The following is an 18411-nucleotide window of genomic DNA, read 5'->3' on the forward strand; positions in this document are numbered from 1 at the left end:
CCAAATATTAGTGGTGGTTCTTTTAGGATGGTGGTATTTTAGGTGACTGTACTTATTTAAACTTTCATGTATTGCTAAAAAATTTTATCATGATCATGTTCAATGCATATATCGAGCAAGAACCTTTTTTCTTTAAAAAACAAAACCCCAAAACACAAAAACAGAAAGAATCCACATCCTTCTGGGTGTGATTGTGGGCATTCAACCACGGAGAGACCTCTGATATTCTGATATTTGCACGAGAATGGCTCTGGTTAAAAAAAAAATAAATAACCTGTCGCTTCTGGAAATGCTTTCCTGTTTGAACACGTTGTCCGTATTGAATTCAGTTTTTGACAGAAGCCTTTGGTCAGGAAGCATAAGGAATCTGGTAATGCCCTATTTCTGGGGTTTTTGACATTCATATTTGCATCTTTTATTCTCTCCTTGCTGACGGCAACATCTACAGAGAGTGCTGGTGGGTTTCCTGGAGCGGCTCCCTTGTGGATATGCATCCAGGACAAAGGGACAAACCGATGAATGGTGTCAGAGGTACTCTGTCATTTATTTTGTGGGTGTTGAAAGGCCCTGGCTGCCCTTCAGAAAACCAATAACCCCTCAGGAAGAAAATGATATAATATCGTGTGCTTTCTCTGTGTTAGTTACAAATGGGACAGCGATCCCATAACGTTCTACGGTTTAGATTATTAGTATGGAGAATGACCTTTGGTCAGACGTTTCCTGTCAGGGGTACAAGTGGACTGCCGTATTGCAAATGTCTACTGATACTTGCTCACCAGGTTCTGAAGGGAGGCTTGTGGAGCTCCTGAAAGTGACAACAGAGAAAGTTGGTGAAGGATGGGGACAAGGAGCCTCCACAGGTGAAGACTAACGGAGCCTGAAGGGAATTCAGGGAACTTCCAGTTTCCTGACTTTAAACAGAGATGTGCCCACAACTTGAGTTTTTCCAAGTCAGATCTTTGTAACCACATACTAATTTATATTTTTCTTTTTTCCTATCTATGTGGTGGGACCCTTTACATTGAAATTTATTAAGAAGGTGCTATTTACCAGGACCTTTATTGCTGGGGCGCCAGGTGGCTCAGTCGGTTAAGCGTTTGACTCTTGATTTCAGCTCAGATCATGATCTCAGGGTCGTGAAATCAAGCTCTGTGCTGGGTGTGGAGCCTGCTTAAGATGATCTCTCTCCCTCTGCCCCCCCTCCACTTGAGCTCTCTCTCTTAAAAAAAAAAAAAAAAAAAGAAAAACCTTCATGACTAATATTAATCTGTGTTTGTGAAGTTCTTAAAAATGGCTAAAACAGAGACTGAAGGAGATTCTTTCACTTGGGGTATTGTAAAGATGACCAAAACATTATTGAGGTGGACCAAAGCCCTACTAAGGGGTTAGAGAGACATACAGACATTTACTTGGTTAACCTGGGCATAACTAGCTAAATGCACTTGTCTGAGTCTGTGTGTATGGATGTCTCTAAGAATAGGGGCCCCCTTCAGCTCAGGTCATGATCCTAGGATTCTGGGATCGAGCCCTGCGTTCTCTCTGCTTGGCGGGGAGCCTGCTTCCCCCCCATCCCCCTGCCTGCCTCTCTGCCTACTTGTGATCTCTCTATGTCAAATAAATAAGTAAAAAAAATCTAAAAAAAAAAAAAAAAGAAAAAGAATAGGGGCCTCATCTCTCACAAAACCACTGCTATGTTGTAGATGCTCCGAAGAGGCTTCACCTCTCATGGTGCTCTGATGCTAATTTCCTGTTCCTTCCAACTCTGAAACTGGAGAAAACCATCCATGTTAGTCTAAGGCTAGTTGATTTTTCTTCATCATCTCAGCTCTGTGTTCTCTATTAATCTTCCTTTGTTCACGGCAATTATATTCCTGAATAATTACTTGCTTGCATCGGGGGCATTGAGTACCAGTTGGTCTATGATTGTTTCTTCCGCGACAGTGACTCTCCATCTGTACAGAGGGGTGTCTCTTCCTGAATGCAGGGTCCTTCCTCCCCCTCGGGGTGGGAGAGCTCATGTGTTGATTCTGGCTTTTGTCACGAAGGTGGTGTGGCACCAGGAAAGGTTTTCTATTACACAGGAGTTACCGAGGCTCTGGACACTCTCTGGGCACCAGTATCAAACACCCCTTTTGACCATTAACAACCAGGATTTGTGCCTAAGCACAAATCTATTTTTTTAAGTCTATTAGGTTTGAAATTTGTAGCATGAAAATGAATTTCCATTACACAATGGTCGTCACATTTTCATTATATCTGATTGTCTTCTCTCTCTTTTTTCCTGCTTGACTGTAAAATCCTGGGTTGTTCTTCTTCTCTCTTAGTACGGTGCTTGGTCCATGTTGAAATACAATAAATTTTAGTTTCCAGGTGTCTCCTGCTGGTGGATTTTGCCATCATTTATTTGAATGAAAGAAATCACATTAACAGGCTTATTTATATTTCCCATTCATTAATTAAAACAGCAGATCCTGAGTGTTGAAGTCAAAGACTGTTTGTCATTAAGAAAATTAGGATTTCTGTAGTGGTGATCAGTTCCCGGATTAAAGATAGTTTTGAAAAATGTATCTGGTTTTAAGAAGAACAGAGTTCGTAGATGGAAAACACTTTAGAAACTGAAAACCACTACTCCGTGCATTTGTAATATCATCATTTTGGAAAAGACTTAGAGTATGTAGAATACTTTTACCATCATCAAACCATATCCATACAGGAAACGTGGCAGCAGGGAGGCATGCTTTCTGGTTTTCTTACTCCTAACTCGGTTAGGAGAATTGGTGATAAGCAGGAAGGTGGTCACTTCCTCTTCTGGATTCTTGACAGCAGAGCAGCGTTTGTGGACCTGAGTACCAGAAAGGACAGAAAATGCGGAATAGCCTTGAAGTGGACCCGTTTTCCTTAGATTTGTGGGGAAGCGACTGGATTGGTTTTCTTTCCTTTCTTTGTTAACCTAATGGTAGAATAACGAGCAGGGAGCCGGTTAGAGGAGCCCGTCCTTTCTTTATTGTCATTCTACCCCGTCCTACTCTGAGTATGCAATTGCTTCCCTGAGTAGAAAATCCACGTTTATGGCCCCTGTTTCAAGACAATGATCTGCAAAAGGCTGGAAAAAACAGCACACTTACTGGAAAGAAGAAGAAGAATAAAGATAATAATAGTAATGATAAAAAGAATGTTCAGGTTTCTGTAAAACTGCCTCATTTTAAAAGTTTCTTTGGGATAGGAGTCCTTTAAACACAGAATTGACAGTCGGTATGTCTCCCTGTCCGGGAGGGGCGAGTCTGGAGCTGAAGGCTTCGGGAATTCGTTCCTGCCTGGCTGGGGAGGGCCGGCAATCCGCCAGCATCGGGGCGTGGGGACCGCACAGAGTCCTGGCTGCTGTGCCCTGGAGGTGCCCCTTGGTGGGACGGCCGCCGCGGAGGGTGCCCCGGACCCTGCTGCCCCCTGGGCAGGTGTTGCTCCGGCTCCGTGCCCCTGCCTGCTGCCTCTCCCTCGGAGATCGGATTCGATTCCCACTTGGCCCCGGAGACGCCCAGGAAGGGTCCGAGGAGGCCTGTAAGGTGAGGGCGTTTCTCGCTCTTCGTTTCTCAGGCTGTTCCGGGACTCGGGCTTGGTCACAGCCTCGGCTCGGCCACTTTTATCTCCATTTGATGCTGTCTCAGCTTTCCCGTTGTCCCTGTCCCTCAGTTTCTTCTCCCTGCGGGACACTGTCTCCCAGGCACAGAGCAAGGCCAGGGTTTCTGTCCGAAAATGCACCGGGCCACAGGACTCACGGCTCAGGCCATCCTAACTAAGAGGAGTTCGTGCAAAGTCCCGGGGCTCTTCCAAGCGCTGGTATGGCAGCCCGCGGGAGCTGCAGAGCGATCCTTCCCCTGAGGCCCGAGAAATGCAGCAGGAAACCCCAGTGTGCCTTTCCCCCTCCCCTAATAGACAGCAGTCAGACCACAGGATCACTGAGAGGCCACTAGAATATATATATTTTTATTCTCAACTTCTTTATTTTTCCAAAATGTAAGCTCTGCTGCTCTATCATCTCCTAAACATACTTCATCTCTTCTCAGCCTCGACTTTCCTACTCACTAATAGCAGTATAGGTTTTTCCCTTCGTCGCAAACACTTTACAGGGGGACTCCACATGTGTGAGGAAGAAGACGGGAAAAGAGTCTTGAGAAATTACCTCAAGGATATTTATAACGGAGTTTGATTGGAAAACTGCTCTGACGTTGTTACATAAAAGGTGTGTCGCGCTGTGTGAGCAGGGGTGAGACTCAGCGCTCTCCCTGCAGAATGTCTTGGCCTGGCTTCTTCACAGGAAGCAGAGAGGAGACAAGGATGAGCATGGTGGTGGCTCGCTGTGGAGAGGGATTCCTGGACGCTGATGGTGACCGCCGTGAGAGTACCAAAAACAAAACAAAACAAAACAAAACAAACAAACAAAAAACAAAAAAAAACCCCACTAATTAAAGCTTGCCTACTGTGTCTATGCGCTGCACTCGGTGCCCTGTTTCATTTCTTTGATTCTTCATTTCATTTCATTTTATTTCATTTCTTAAGATCTGGAGAGTAGATCTTGCTAGGCTTGTCTTAGCAGCAGGCAGCAGGGGCTCTGAGAGGTTGGGTAACTTGTCCGGGCTCACACAGCTCTGCTCACTGGCATGTCTGGTTGCACTTTTCCCTCAGACTCCTCCCCCGCCTGCCAGCTAGTATTATGAACCTAGGGACCTCCTTGGGTTTTAGGCAGGAATCTTCTAGAACACTGCCTGTCACGGGGCCGCATTAGATATAGGCTAAACAAAACAATGAATATGATGTGAAATGTGAATTGCTTGTTTCTCTTGCTAGAAGATAATTTGCCTACAAACAAAGTTTCTCTTTCAGTTCTGACAATCTGCCAATTCAGAATAAAAGTGTCTATTCCACTGCAGGGCTTTCTCTTAATTCCTGATTTCTAGCATAATTTTCTTTCACCTACTTTTTTTAAACTTGCATCCCCCCCCCTTTTTTTTGGTTCCTACTATTTGAATTTTTTAGTCCAAACTTGCATAAAATCATTTTTGAACAGAGGAGGGCCCGCGGCGGAACCAGGACCTGGGGGTCTGGAGGATGGAAAGACGGATGGCAGTGTATGTGCTGCCTCAGAAGATAAGCCGTTAGGAATCGTACTCTGTCTCTGAAGATTAAAATAGAAATCCCACATTAATGACCTAGACTTTTTTTTTTTTTTTCACAACAAAATCAGCTGTGATCAAATTTAATTTCCTCAACTTTACAACTTAGTGGCCTGGCAGAGGTGTTTGGCTGATGTGCCCTTTGACGAGCCGTGAGTAGCCGTGTCCTGGGCTCCCCTCTGGGTGCCCTCGGAGCCTGCTTACTGAAGTCGTTCCTAACCCCCAGGGCAGAGGCCCCCGTCTTACTCTTATTCTTGTCTTCCAGACCAGATAAAGACAACAGGAACCAACATTTACTGTGTACTTACTCTGTGACAAGAAGTACCCTTTACACAAGTCTTCCTCCTATGTAGTGGATACTCAGAACGCTTGTTAGAAAAGCTACATATTTTAGGCTCTCCAGTCCGCACAGGGCTCTGGACCTTCTGGTCTCCCCTGCCCCTGACTTCCCGTTCACACAGGCAGAATCCACAGGTGAAAACCCGGGAACTGAACCCACCGTGAAGACTCTGTCTCTTGAATGCTGTCAGCGGCCCCTCTGCGTTGGTGACCCGCTCCTGTGTTCTGTGCTTGGCCGGGTTGTAGGGGAAGAAGGGAAAGGACTCGAGGAGTTAGAAAATGTGAGAAGCCGGAGTGCCCCGCCATCAGGAAGATGACAGAACATTCCTGCAGGGTTGAAGCAAAGAGAACATTTCTCTCCTGGGAGCCCCGATTCCCCAAAGAGAGGAAAACAAAGGAAAAAAGAACAGTCCTTACCAAATTGACTTTTTAAAAGATTTTTACTTATTTTTTTATTTGAGAAAGAGAGAGAGAGAGGGGGCATAGGGAAAGGGGGAAGCAGACTCGCTGCTGTGCAGGGAGCCCAAGGGGGGGTTGGATCCCAGGACCCCGGGTTCATGACCTGAGCTGAAGGCAGAAGCTTCATCACCTGAGCCACCCACATTCCCCTACCAAATAGGTTTTTAAACTCACATCTGGTGGCTTTGGTCAAGTAACAGGGGCCAAGACCCGGTGTGTTCCATGCCTTGAAGAGAAGGCGTCGGCTTAGGATGGGTAGGGCAGCAGCAGGAGCTGCCTTCACTCTGTGCGCAGTGCCGGCCAAGTCGTTTTCTCGCCCTGACTTCTTATGAAGCCAGCTTTAAAGAGTGACCCTTCATTTTCGAGAGGGGCACGAAAACCTGTAGGTGGCTTAGCTCTGAAAGCGTGGCTAGGCCCAGATTGCCCAATAGCCCGGCAGAGCTCAGGGGTCCAAGGCTGCGGGACCCCCCCCCCCCCCCCCCCGACAGTCGTGGGGTAGATAACTTGCCACCAAGGTTCTACCCATTTGTTCACTGATACGATAACACCTTATACTTCCTCTCCTCTCGTCTCTTCTTTTTTTTTCTCCCTTCCCTTCCTTTTCTTTCAGTGTGGTAAGAACACAACATGAGATCTACTGTCTTAAGAAGCTTTGAAGTGTATGAGCAAGTACTGTCCGATGGTAGGTGCTGTGTCGGACAGCAGCTCTCTGGACCGTATTCATCTCGTCCTGCATAATGGGGCTTCATGCCCCTTGATTAGCAACCTCCAGTGTCCATCCCACAGGCCCTGGCAACCGCCACCGTACTCTCTGATTCTCCGTGACTGTTTTCCTGACCCCGCATGAGTGGAGGTGTGCGGTCCTCGTGCTTCTGCGACCGGCTCAGTCACTCAGCAAAATGGCCTCCAAGCTCCCCCAGGGTGTCAACAGAGCAGGACTGTCTTCTTCATTAAGGACGAACAATATTTCATTGCATGCTTACTCTTTAGAAAGGCTAAACGGCATTTAACAGTATTTAAGAAAAAGTTAAGTAGCATTTTTAAGTTAGTCATGTGGGTTAGCGAAATTTCACAAAGGAACGCCACCAGGGCCCAACAGGCCCAGTCCCGGCCCCACCGCCGCCCCGATGATCTCTCCCAGGGCCCGGCTGGGCGGTGCCTGCCAGCTTCTGGGGGGAGGGGAAGACACAGCTTCTGTTCCAGAAGGCTCTGCCGGGGGGGTGGGGGGCCGCCGGTTCTTGTATCACAATCACACTCATCTTCACCACCACAGAACAAGACCAAGATGTAACAGTTCTCGGCGAATCAGCTCTCCAAATTCAAAATATGGAAGGACCATCCGTAGGCGTGGTGCATGGGGTTGGGGGATAAAGCCCCTTCTGCTTGTCATCTGTGTCCCCTGCATGCCAAGGACCGCCCCCCCCCCCCCCCCAGCAAATGGTCCCATGGGCCTGAACTGCAGCAGATTTGCCTCTTGCGTTAATTTCAGATAAATTAATTAGACACCCCCGCCCGCCGCTGACCTGCGGCTGGATACTCTTCTCCATCTCTGCTCTCACTGAATCTACGCCTGCTTGTTGTTTACTCCTGGGTCCCCTTCTCACCCGCCTGCCTTTGCCTCCTACACATTCGCAAAGCTGCCGCGGCCCCCGCCCTAGATGGTCTTACTAGGTCTTCTCGTGTCCCGGCTCCAGCATCTTCAGCCACAGGACAAACAGCCTATAGGTGCCAAGAAGCAGAGGAGTCAGAAACCCGCCCTCCCCTCGATTCTGTTCACTGAGTTACATACTCTGTTCGGGGCCAGCTGCTTCCTCGCCAAGCCCTGGGCTGCCGGGAGGCCCTCCCGCTGGCGTGATGAATTGCTGCACACAGAATTTGAGGTGTGATTCTTAGAGAGTTGTGGAGGGATATTCTGGTGTGCAGATGTTGCCTGTTCCACCGCTGGTTTTGAATAAAACAATCACCATAAATTCTTACCTCTGGCTCCTAAACACAGTAGTAACTCGTAAAGTCTGAAAATAAACATTTAGGTTTTCTTCTTGTATCTTGATTTAAAATTACAGGATTCCTTCCCCTTGTTTCTTTGTTCTAAGACTGCTTAAAATATGCTATCTCTCCATCCTATCATTAAACATATCCTTTATGAGAAAAGAAAACGTGTGAGTGGTGGGAGAGAGGTCCTGGGGGCCTTCCTGTCTGATCCCTTGGCTACCCCTCGGTGGTGGGGGGGCTGCTGCTCCATTCTTGGGACGCGTGCTGTCTGTCACAGGGGCACACGAGTTGTCGGGGCTAAGTGCAAAGCCACCTCTTCTGCAGTGTGTCTCCTGGGGTGTCACCTGCTGTGTGTGCGGGAGCCCGCGGACAAGACACAGGTCTTCGAGGGCCTTAACACCAGAGGCCCGGGGGGGCAGCCGCCCCTCTAGTTTAAACCCCTCACTGGTCAGGCCTCAGAGCAAGGACTGACCACGACAGAACCCAAGACACAGGGCTGGTCGGAATTGAACTGGGGTCAGAATCGCAGTGTGCTCCGGAAGAGACAGACACCAAGGGCAGCCATTGAAACCCTCCTTCTAGAAAAAAAGGAAAGGACTGGAGGAAAAGCAAAATAGGCCAAGAACGTGTTGGCGCTGGTCGTAGAGAGGTTTCCCCCACGAGCCTTAAAGCTCAGCACATCCTTGCGGACGGCCGGCGGCCCAGCAGGTGAGACGCAGCGCAGCTGGCCGGGCGCACAGGTGCCCTTCTCAGGAGGCAGGTGTGCGCGGGTGACTGGAATGCGGGTCCTGGCTCGTCGCCAGCCACCAAGCCGCTGGGAAGGGCCGGCTGGGCGCCCTGCCCCTGCGCCACGGTGCTTTCTCCATCCGCTTTCTGTTTGTTTGTTTTAGTTTCTCGCCTCTGTAAGGGGTCGGGGTCGGGAAGAACAAGACCGCGCCCAGCAGAACATCCTTCCGGCAGGGGTTCTCTCCGACCCGCCCCTTCCTGATTTGGGTCACCCCAACACGGAGGAATTCTTTCCTGAATAGGAGAACTGCCCCAATTCAGCAGAAAGGGTCGCGCGTGAGGAGGGGTCGGGAGACACGGGCGCCGCCGCGCCTGGGGCCCCTCTGGGCCTGGAGCCGTGCCAGACAGGCAGGTGCGCAGGTGGACCGACCCCTGCGAGCGGGTGCGCCTTAAATATCTGCGCAGTAAGGGACAACTGGCCACTTTCCTGGGAGCAGGTTTTTCTTTCTTTCTTTCTTTTTCTTTTCTTTTTTTTTTTTTTTTTTTTTTGTAGTTAAAGGAGATTCCTTTATGTACCAAAACAAAAAGCTTTAACCTAATTAAAATTACCCTTAATTTTGTATTTTTCCTGTCATTTATAATTGCGTGGGGCTGGTTTCTTCACATGTGTTGAGACTAGAAGCATCTTAAGTAGATGCAGTGACCAAGCCAATCAACCTCCTGTCTAGAGAAGAACTGACCAATGCAACTGGCAGGGTTTTTCTTTACTTTTATTGAAGTAAAGGGATCTGGTTAATATACACAGAATTGTACATCTTTAACATACGCTGTTTGATGAGCTTGTACATAGGCATGAACCACAAACTCATTGCCACAGTCAAGGTAACAGATATGTCCTTCACCTCCAAAAGTTTCCATATGTTCCTTTCTTTTTTGTGTGAGAACTCTTTTTAATTAAGTTTTTTAGTTTAAATTCCAGTAAAGTTAACGTTCAGTAATGTCCCGAGTTACAGTAGTTTCAGGTGTACCATATCGTGATTCAGCACGTCCATCCATCACCCCGTGCTCTTCACAAGGGAACACTTAATTCCCATCATCCATTCCCCCCATCTCCCAACCCACCTCCCCTCTGGTAAATCTGTTTGTTCTCTATAGGGATTTTTGTTGTTTTTGTTTGTTTGCTTTTTAAAGAGGGAGGAGGTATGGGGAGGAGCAGAGGGAAAGCAAGAGAGAGAAACTTAAGCAGGCTGCATACCCAGCGAGGAACCCCATGCAGGACTTGAACTCACAATCCTGAGATCATGACTGGAGCCTAAATCAAGAGTCATACACTTAACTGAATGAGCCACCTGAGCACCCCAGTTTGTTCTCTATAGTTAAGAGTTGTTTCTTGGTTTCTCTCTCTCTCTCTTTTTTTTTTCCTTTGTTCATTTGTTTTGTTACTCAAATTCCGTATGTGACTGAAACCATATGGTATTTTTCTTTCTCTGACTGACTTACTTTGCTTAGCATAATACTCTCTAGCTCTATCCATGTTGTTGCAAATGCAAAATGTCATTCTTTTTAATGGCTAAATAATATTCCAGTTTATATATATATGCCACATCTTTATCCATTCATCTGTCAATGGACACTTCCATGGCAAGAAGTCCTCTCCTCATCTGAAACATTTTCTTACCACACCAGAGTCAGATTTCATTTATCTCTCCCTATCTTTCTCTGTCTCTCATTAGTACTCTTTTCATTCTGCCTTTTCTTCCATCTTCTAGTCCAGAATGGTCTTAAGGACAAACTACTGTCTTGTTCATCATTGCACTCCCTAGAGAACGTAGCAGTGTGCCTTACAATCAGGGGATGTTCGGTAAATCCTGACTCTTATTTCTGGGAATACCAGTGATACCTCTTATGATTTTTTTTTTTTTTTTTTAGCAATTTATAATGAACATGTGTGGCAAACACTTTTGACCTCACTTATGTCTCTTTGCTACTGAAAATAAAAATTTCCATGTGTTCTATTGATGGCAACATAATTAACGAAGTGGTTTTAATTAGTTGCAATCAGTGCAATAGATGATATTTTACTTGAACACATTAGAACTTCTCTACTGTAATTCTGCACTTTGTCCCAATTGTATTTTTACTATAGAAGCATTTGTCTCCGTGGATTTTTATAACCTGAAAATTATAGCCATCATCATATCATCATCACTAACCATTTCAAGGATCAGATACCGTACCATACTCATTCATCTAGTTATTTTGTATTTTGTATTTTATCATATCTTCCCAAAGTTCATAAGGAAATGATGGATAAAAACAGAACAGAGCAAAACAAAACACTGACTCTGAGTTGAAACGCAAAAATAACTGCATATTACCTGTAGGTTTGAAAAAAGGGGGAAAATGAAGCCTTAAGCAACTTATAATCCATGGCTTATGATGAACATGTAAAGCAGTGTTGACGCTGTGGTCCTACACATAATTCAATGCATGAAAGCAGCCATTTCATTGTGTACATTCTGAGATTGTTGACTTTATTTAAACTACATGGGAAAACAATGCTATAATTTTATAAGTCTGACCCCAGAATTTCCTTGCAAAAGAAATGTACATATTACAATTTATGCAAACAATGTGTAAAACTTAAGTTGCTGGTTTTTTGGATCAGAGATAGGGCTGACCTTCAGGGACTGAGGTTGGAATGTTTCCAGGTCTCCAGGTCCCATATCTCTTCACATTAGTACACTGTTCTGAGCTTTGAAAGACTTAAAGGCTGTGAGCTTCTGTTACAGGTTCTCTTAAACCTGGGCAGTGCACTTGGGAGATATGTGCTAGGGGACGAATGTGTAGGTGGAGATTCAGAGCTGTAGTACATAGATTTCTAAATGGCTGTAGTCCTAACTCTTCCACTTAACTAACCACAGTTTGTCTTTCTTTCTTTTTTTAAAGATCTTATTTATTTATTTGACAGAGAGAGAGAGAGATCACAAGTAGGCAGAGAGGCAGGCAGAGAGAGTGGAAGGGAAGCACGCTCCCTGCGGAGTAGAGAGCCCGGTGTGGGACTCGATCCCAGGACCCTGGGATCATGACCTAAATCAAAGGCAGAGGCTTTAACCTACTGAGCCACCCAGGCATCCCATACATAGCTTGTTTTTCTATAAAACTGTGGTAGATGAGTTTATTCACCTCCTCTAATAGCGGTAGTGAGCCACAGGAAGTACTTAGTGTCAGGGTACTTGTAAATGCCCTCCATGTGGCAGAAGTTGGGAAATAGTGGATACTCAGGGAATACTCCCCCAGTATGAAAAGCATTATGTGGAGTAAATTGCCAATCTTTTAAACAGTGAGGAAAGGCCCCAGGCAAGGCCAATGCTCCTGATGGCAGCAGACTTTTCTGGTGCTGCTGTAATCTGCAGTTCCCAGTATGGAGGGTCTTGGCACGTCACAGAGTTTCCACTGAGAAGAAGGGTCATTGCCATGCCTCATCCCCGTGCCTCATGCTCGGCTTCCAGCAGTGTGACCTGGGATGGCATGTATCCATCACCAACTCCCTGTTTGCTAGAGGGCTGTCTGCAAGGCCCTTAAGTGACCTCAAAGCTGGGTCAGTTTCTTTCTTTTTTTTTTTTTTTAAAGATTTTTATTTATTTATTTGACAGAGAGAGATCACAATTAGGCAGAGAGGCAGGCAGAGAGAGAGAGAGAGAGAGAGGGAAGCAGGCTCCCTGCCGAGCAGAGAGCCCGATGCGGGACTCGATCCCAGGACCCTGAGATCATGACCTGAGCCGAAGGCAGCGGCTTAACCCACTGAGCCACCCAGGCGCCCCATGCTGGGTCAGTCAGTTTCTGAAGGCCGTGGGAACTAATGTTCGAAGTTGTGCATGTATCCCTTGCTTTCTGTACCTGGCCTTGTAGGAGGAAAGAGCCAGGGCACTCTGAGTAACAAGAGAAAAGACCACGTTTCCCAGTTCTTTAGAGCTTCTTGACTGAAAGGGCTACTTTAAGCCTTCTTTAAGGATCAAAGGAAAACCAGTAATTGTCATTTGTGGTGTGGCTTTGCACATGGCAAGTCGCCTTGTCAGTGAACAATTTTAGTCTTTCAGGCAGTTTGTGTCTGCCTGTATATTGTTCCCACTTCACAGATGACAAAGTTAAAGCCTGGGGAGATTGTGACTTGCCAAAGGCAAATGACCTCACAAGGCTGGTTAGTAAGAGAGCAATCTAGAAAACAGATCTCTGGCCTCCAAGGGTTAACTGTGCCAGCCTAGAGGGCCCTGAATGAGCAGCAGGGTCCCCTGGAGGGGAGGGAGGTAGATGTGGGGTGCCCAGGTCAGAACCAGCATGAGCGAACCCAGAACCAGAACACCAGAACGTAGTGCTTGGGGGGTGGTTGCACCTTCTGCCCCCAGAGATGAAGCTGGTGTGCTGTGTCCCAACTCTTAAGCTGGTGCACAATCCACAAAACTTTTTTGATACAGTTATAAACCCACGAAATGACTGTGTGCTATCATTAAGACTTTTGCCCTGGGTGGCTCAGTTGGTTAAGCGTCTGCCTTCAACTCAGGTCCCAATCTCAGGGTCCTGGGATGGAGCCCTGCATAGGCTCCCTGCTCAGTGGGGAGCCTGCTTCTCCCTCTCCCTCTGGCTACCACTCTGCCTGCTTGTGCCTCTCTCTCTCTCTGTTAAATAAATAAATAAATAAATAAATAAATAAATAAATAAGTAGATAGATATATAAGTAAAAAAAAAGACTGTAATAAGTATGGACAGTGTGTATTTTTCCTCTTGGGGTTTACTTCTTCAGATTTTTAAACATGAAACGTGCAGGTTCTATAAATTTGAATTAGCTGAAGTTAGTTCCGCATTTTCTTAAAAGTGGTTTTTCATATGTAAAAAATGGATTTCAGAACTGGTAATTTCTCCGCTCTCTTCAAAATGGCATTTGAGTTTGGCAGGATAAGAATATTGCTATCGCCTTGTTTCTAAAGAAGATGCTCTGTGGATACACTCACTTAAAGAATTCTCTATCGAAAAAAATATCTCTCTGTTTCCTTCAGATAGATAATCTTGAAGGGGCTCAAGCATACATTTGAAAATGTGACAGCACTTTTTCCCTGGGCAGGTAGTCTACTGGAGAAAAATCACTCTGATCAGACTCTTGGTGTGCCTGAGAACAGGGGTTTGAGAGGAGTAGGGGGACGTGCCTTTACTGAGCAGTCGGGAGCAGCAGTGGGAGCAGCGGACGGGTGGAGGTCAAGTGCACTGCAGTGCCTGCTGTTTAACCGCTTTCTTTTATAGCCGAGAAAATAAAACGCCCTGTGACTCTCCTCAGACCACATAGCTGGTTCAGTCAGAACTGGGTTGGAATCCAGTTTCTTCTAATCCAGTGCTTTTCTCTGTATGATCCAATGCCCCCATCTAGCCTGCTCTTTGGTCAGTAACTTAAAGAAGACATTTCTAAAGCTCTGGTCACTACTCAGTAGTAGACACTATTTTTTTGTTTTGTTTTATTTTTTGATGGACATAAAGAATGATGGAGTGAAACAGAATGATCGATCATCCCACTATTTATATCTGTGGTGAGGATTTTGGTATTCAATTTTGAAAGAGTAGATGAAACTATAATTTGTTTTTATGCAAATGACTGTTAACTGCTAGAACATGGTCTACCATTGGTTCACTGGATACCTGCTCTGTGACCGTGTGTGCCTGGGGACCCATAGGTGAGTTGGGCATAGTCTTTGCTGCCAGGACCTCATGTCAAATAGCAGTGGTCCACCTTTCAGGGTCTGCAAGGTCAAAACTAATTTCATCATGCTGATAGGACAATATTTGCCTTTTCCACTCGTCTTCTTATGAGCGTGTGGTGGAGTTTTCCAGAAGCTGCACGGCCCGTGAAGCTGCACCAGACTGAGGATACAGCAGGTCTGAGGATACAGCTCCCTTCATCAAGCCACACACAAAGGAGATTTGCAAATGTAAAACGATGCCCCTTTTCGGACTCTTTTTCAAGAAGTCCCTTTTCATAAAGCCATGTTCCCTCTGTGTCTTCTACCTGGAATTCCTTCCTCCGTTCTGTCATCGAGATGACGTCTTCTGCTAGGGTGAAGCCCCACCTTTCTGAGCACACCTGCATTTTTCACTCTCCCCTGAGTTCCTACAGCCCTGCTCACCTACCCAGCATAAGCCAGGCCGTGCTAATGTTTTCTGTGTTGTCTGCATGGCTGGCTTTCCAGGTAGACTTGTAGGGATTTGGGTTCATCCCTTAAACTGCGTGCGGCTTACTGTCAGGCACGGCGGGGCTATCAACAAACACTCGTGGGCCTAACTACTGACGGGTCCTTTTCAAAGGATGGAAACCTACAGCAGCAGCATTTTTGGTTCTAACTTCTTTAACATACCTTGAAGCTATCCTTGTTAGTAGGCCTGTGTGTGCCCTTGGAATTTCAAGGCACAGCGACTCGTTTTTGCACCATTGGGGAGGGATGGTTTTCTCTGGACTCTACATGCTCTGCCATTCAGCAGCCCCCAGCTGCTGCTCTCCTGGGGTGACAGCCCTGGGTGGCACTTCCCGTGGTGGGGGTTCTGTGTCTGATTCTCTAGATGTGCATTGCCTGGGCAGTGTGGGGGACAAGCAGTTCCAGTGGGATATCCATCATGTGGCTGCCGTCGGCGCCTTGCGGAGTTGGGGGTCACATAACGGAAGGACAGATTCATGCCGAGTCAGTGCGCCAGTGTGCCAGACTTCCTGCTTGAGGGACGAAGAGTCTGATGATTTTCTTTCTGTGACAGCTGGCACTGTCAGACGAGCTGACTTGTCAGACGAGCACCGCAGAGCCTGCTGGACGGTGGACACATGGTGGCCGCTCCTTGGTTGTCTTTCTGTCCCACTCTTCATCGTAAGCTCTGCTCGTTTTCAGACTCGGTGAAATGTCAGTGTGTCATCTGATGACGGCCTGGGCTCCATGACGACAGTCCTGGGGCTGTGAAGGAGCTACTGGAGTGAGCAGGGATGGGGGGGTCTCTCACCCTGAGCCCACCAGAAGCACAGGGAAAACCAAGACCCTCGGGCGCATCGGAAGGCATGAGCGACCCCCCCCCCCGCCCGCCACCTCGCCCCCAGGCCACCTGGCTGCCAGGCCACCTGGAAGGCCTAGTCATGGGTGCGAACTCCTCCACTCCTGGGGACTGTGTCACGCTGGCCAGTCTCAACATCTGAGCCCCCAGTGAGGAGCAGCCACAGAGCCCGCTCGTCTGTTCATTCCAAACCTGGGTCACTCGGTACAAAAGGAAACTTTGCAGAGAAGCCCTCCACAAACACAGAATTCTTTTTGCCCTCTTTGGCAGAAGCCAAGTATTTTAATACAAGCTTATGTCACTCTCTGCTTATGCAAAATAATTAAATTTCTCAGCCTCCATATCTACAGCTACACCAGAAAATGACAACAAAAGCATTGTTAATGTGAGAGCTCAAAACGGTCTTTTAACTGTGAAGAAATAGGTGACAGAGGGAAAACATTAAGGTTCGTAATTTCTAGGAATGTTTTTTAAGATATGTGAATGTGACCGGGTATGTGCATTCCTCCAAATCCCCCTCCGAATGTTGTATAATTTATAGTACAATAATAGCGATTAATGAACGTCTGTATCCCACTGTTCTGGTGTAGAGACCTTCACGTGCAAAGAACGGCAGAAACGTGCCTTCCCACCCCGCCCCCCCCCCCCCCCCACAGGGAAAACCATGTTAATACATCACCCTGAATCAGTCAGGACACTGAGGGCCAGGAGGAGCCCTGGCCTGAGGCTCAGGCTCACGGAGCCAGAGCATGGTGATAGCTAGGCCACTGCCACATGGCCACGCTGCTCCCAGAAAGGGGCGTGGCCTGAATGAACAGGCCTGGTGCTGACCACCAGGATTTGAGGACAGCCAGCCTCGAGGGCCACCCCGGCTTTTCAGCGGGCTTCCCCTCCGGCCTGCCCCCTGCCTCCTGTGGCCACCGGGCCCGTGTGCGTGTCCAGTCCACTCGTCCAGCCGCTGCTCGGTGCACCCTTCCTTCAGGCTCTGTTTCCATCCCCTAAGTGTTCTCTAGACTTCATTAAATGTCCAACTTTAATTCAGTTCCTTTCTATCTTCACTGAGCGTAAGGGGGTGCCCTTCTCAACAGACACGATTTTTATCACTGACTCTTAAATCCTCATCTAACAAGACACCGTACTTCCGGAGTATTTAATATTTACTATGGGATTTTTCTTAAAGGTTTTATTTTTATTTATTTGACAGACAGAGGTCACAAAGAGGCAGAGAGGCAGGCAGAGAGAGAGGAGGAAGCAGGATCCCTGCTGAGCAGAGAGCCTGATGAGGGGCTCGATCCCAGGACCTTGTGATCATGACCTGAGCCGAAGGCAGAGGCTTTAACCTGCTGAGCCACCCAGGCGCCCCCACTATGGGGTGTTTTAAGAGAAAAGAAACCTTGCTCAAGGTGACACAGTTTTGCGCACTGTTCCTACTGAGTCATCATGAAGAGTGAGGCAGAACCAGGACCTCCATCTTAATGGCAGGGAATCATGGACAAGGGGGAGTCAGGGGCTCTACTTGGGTGGGGAACGTGTTCAGGGAGTCTGCTCTGTGTGGACCTGTGTTTCAGGCTCAGGCTGTTGTCCTGCGGGGGGTGTGCCGCTGGACATGGGGGTCGGGCTGCCCCGAACTCATCCTCCGGGCCAGCCGCCTCTGCCTTCCAGGGGAAGGGCTTCAGAGAGTTTAATCTCCCGGTGGAATTCATAGCAACAGGCGAACTTTCCTGGGCCGTGTCCTCCAGATCTGTTTTGGGCTCATGTTTGGGCCCATCTTTGATGGTACGCAGTCCCACGGCCTGGGAAATCCTGTGGCAAAGCCCGAGAAATGTGAGCCTTTGCTGGTGGCAGTGGAGGGGGGGTGCTCGGGACCACCTGGGGGCCTCCTCAGATGCTCGGAGAGTGAGGGCAGGAGCTCGAGGGAGGAGATTGGGAAGAGCCGTTCACCGCAGTCACCCTCCACTGCGCCGCTGACTGCTTGAGCTCGGGGTGTGGAGCCTTGGCTCCGTGTATCGATTTGGTGGAACGAATCCGTTAGTTCGCCCCTGGAAAATGGGGTCTGGGCCTGTGCACTACGGTTGCTGGGCTGTTGCCATCGCAGCAGGACTCAGTCCCTCTCAGCGTGTGGCATGACCCTGGCCGGTAGACTTCCGCCAGCCACCGTCGGCCCCTGCACACCTCCCACATCACCTGAGGACGGTCACCCGCCCCTGGCTGCTGGCGGGCCGCTGCTTTCTCCCATAGGCCATGACCTTGAACCCTGGTAATGACATGCTTTTGAAGAGCCAGATGACATGTTTCCTTTGTTTTCTCGTGGCAGAGATGATGTTTTTGTACTTGTTTTTCACTCGTACATCTCCAGTGAATCAATATAGGTCAAAACTGTTGGCCGGGAAACAGGCCGCTCTCCAGAAGAGAGGCCCCAGAGGGTCGGTGGCGCCTGTGAAGCAAACACCCACAGCAGATCACAGTCCTTTCTCTCTCTGTGGGTCGATGAGTCAGTCGATCGGTGGGTCGTACAGTCCCGGGGTGGGCTGTGGAGTAGGTTGAGAATGTTATTTCAGAGCTGACCATCGCCATCGAAGACCAAGTGCTATGGAAGCGGCACGTGCGTTTTGCCCCGGGAGGAACGGCCCCGGAGCGTGAAGGTTGCTGGTCT

The 18411-nt window shown here is 48.0% G+C and overlaps 1 long non-coding RNA gene across 1 annotated transcript in view; it reads left to right on the forward strand.

Moving 5' to 3' along the window:
* Positions 1-423: 423 nt before the first annotated feature.
* Positions 424-18411, forward strand: part of LOC131811773 (uncharacterized) — a 52096-nt gene continuing 34108 nt past the window's right edge. Inside the window, exon 1 of the long non-coding RNA XR_009346107.1 lies at positions 424-531. This is a non-coding gene — a long non-coding RNA (uncharacterized LOC131811773). The remainder of the gene's footprint in view (positions 532-18411) is intronic.

This window comes from Mustela lutreola, chromosome 11 (genome assembly GCF_030435805.1).
Source record: "Mustela lutreola isolate mMusLut2 chromosome 11, mMusLut2.pri, whole genome shotgun sequence".
Classification (NCBI taxonomy): domain Eukaryota; kingdom Metazoa; phylum Chordata; class Mammalia; order Carnivora; family Mustelidae; genus Mustela; species Mustela lutreola.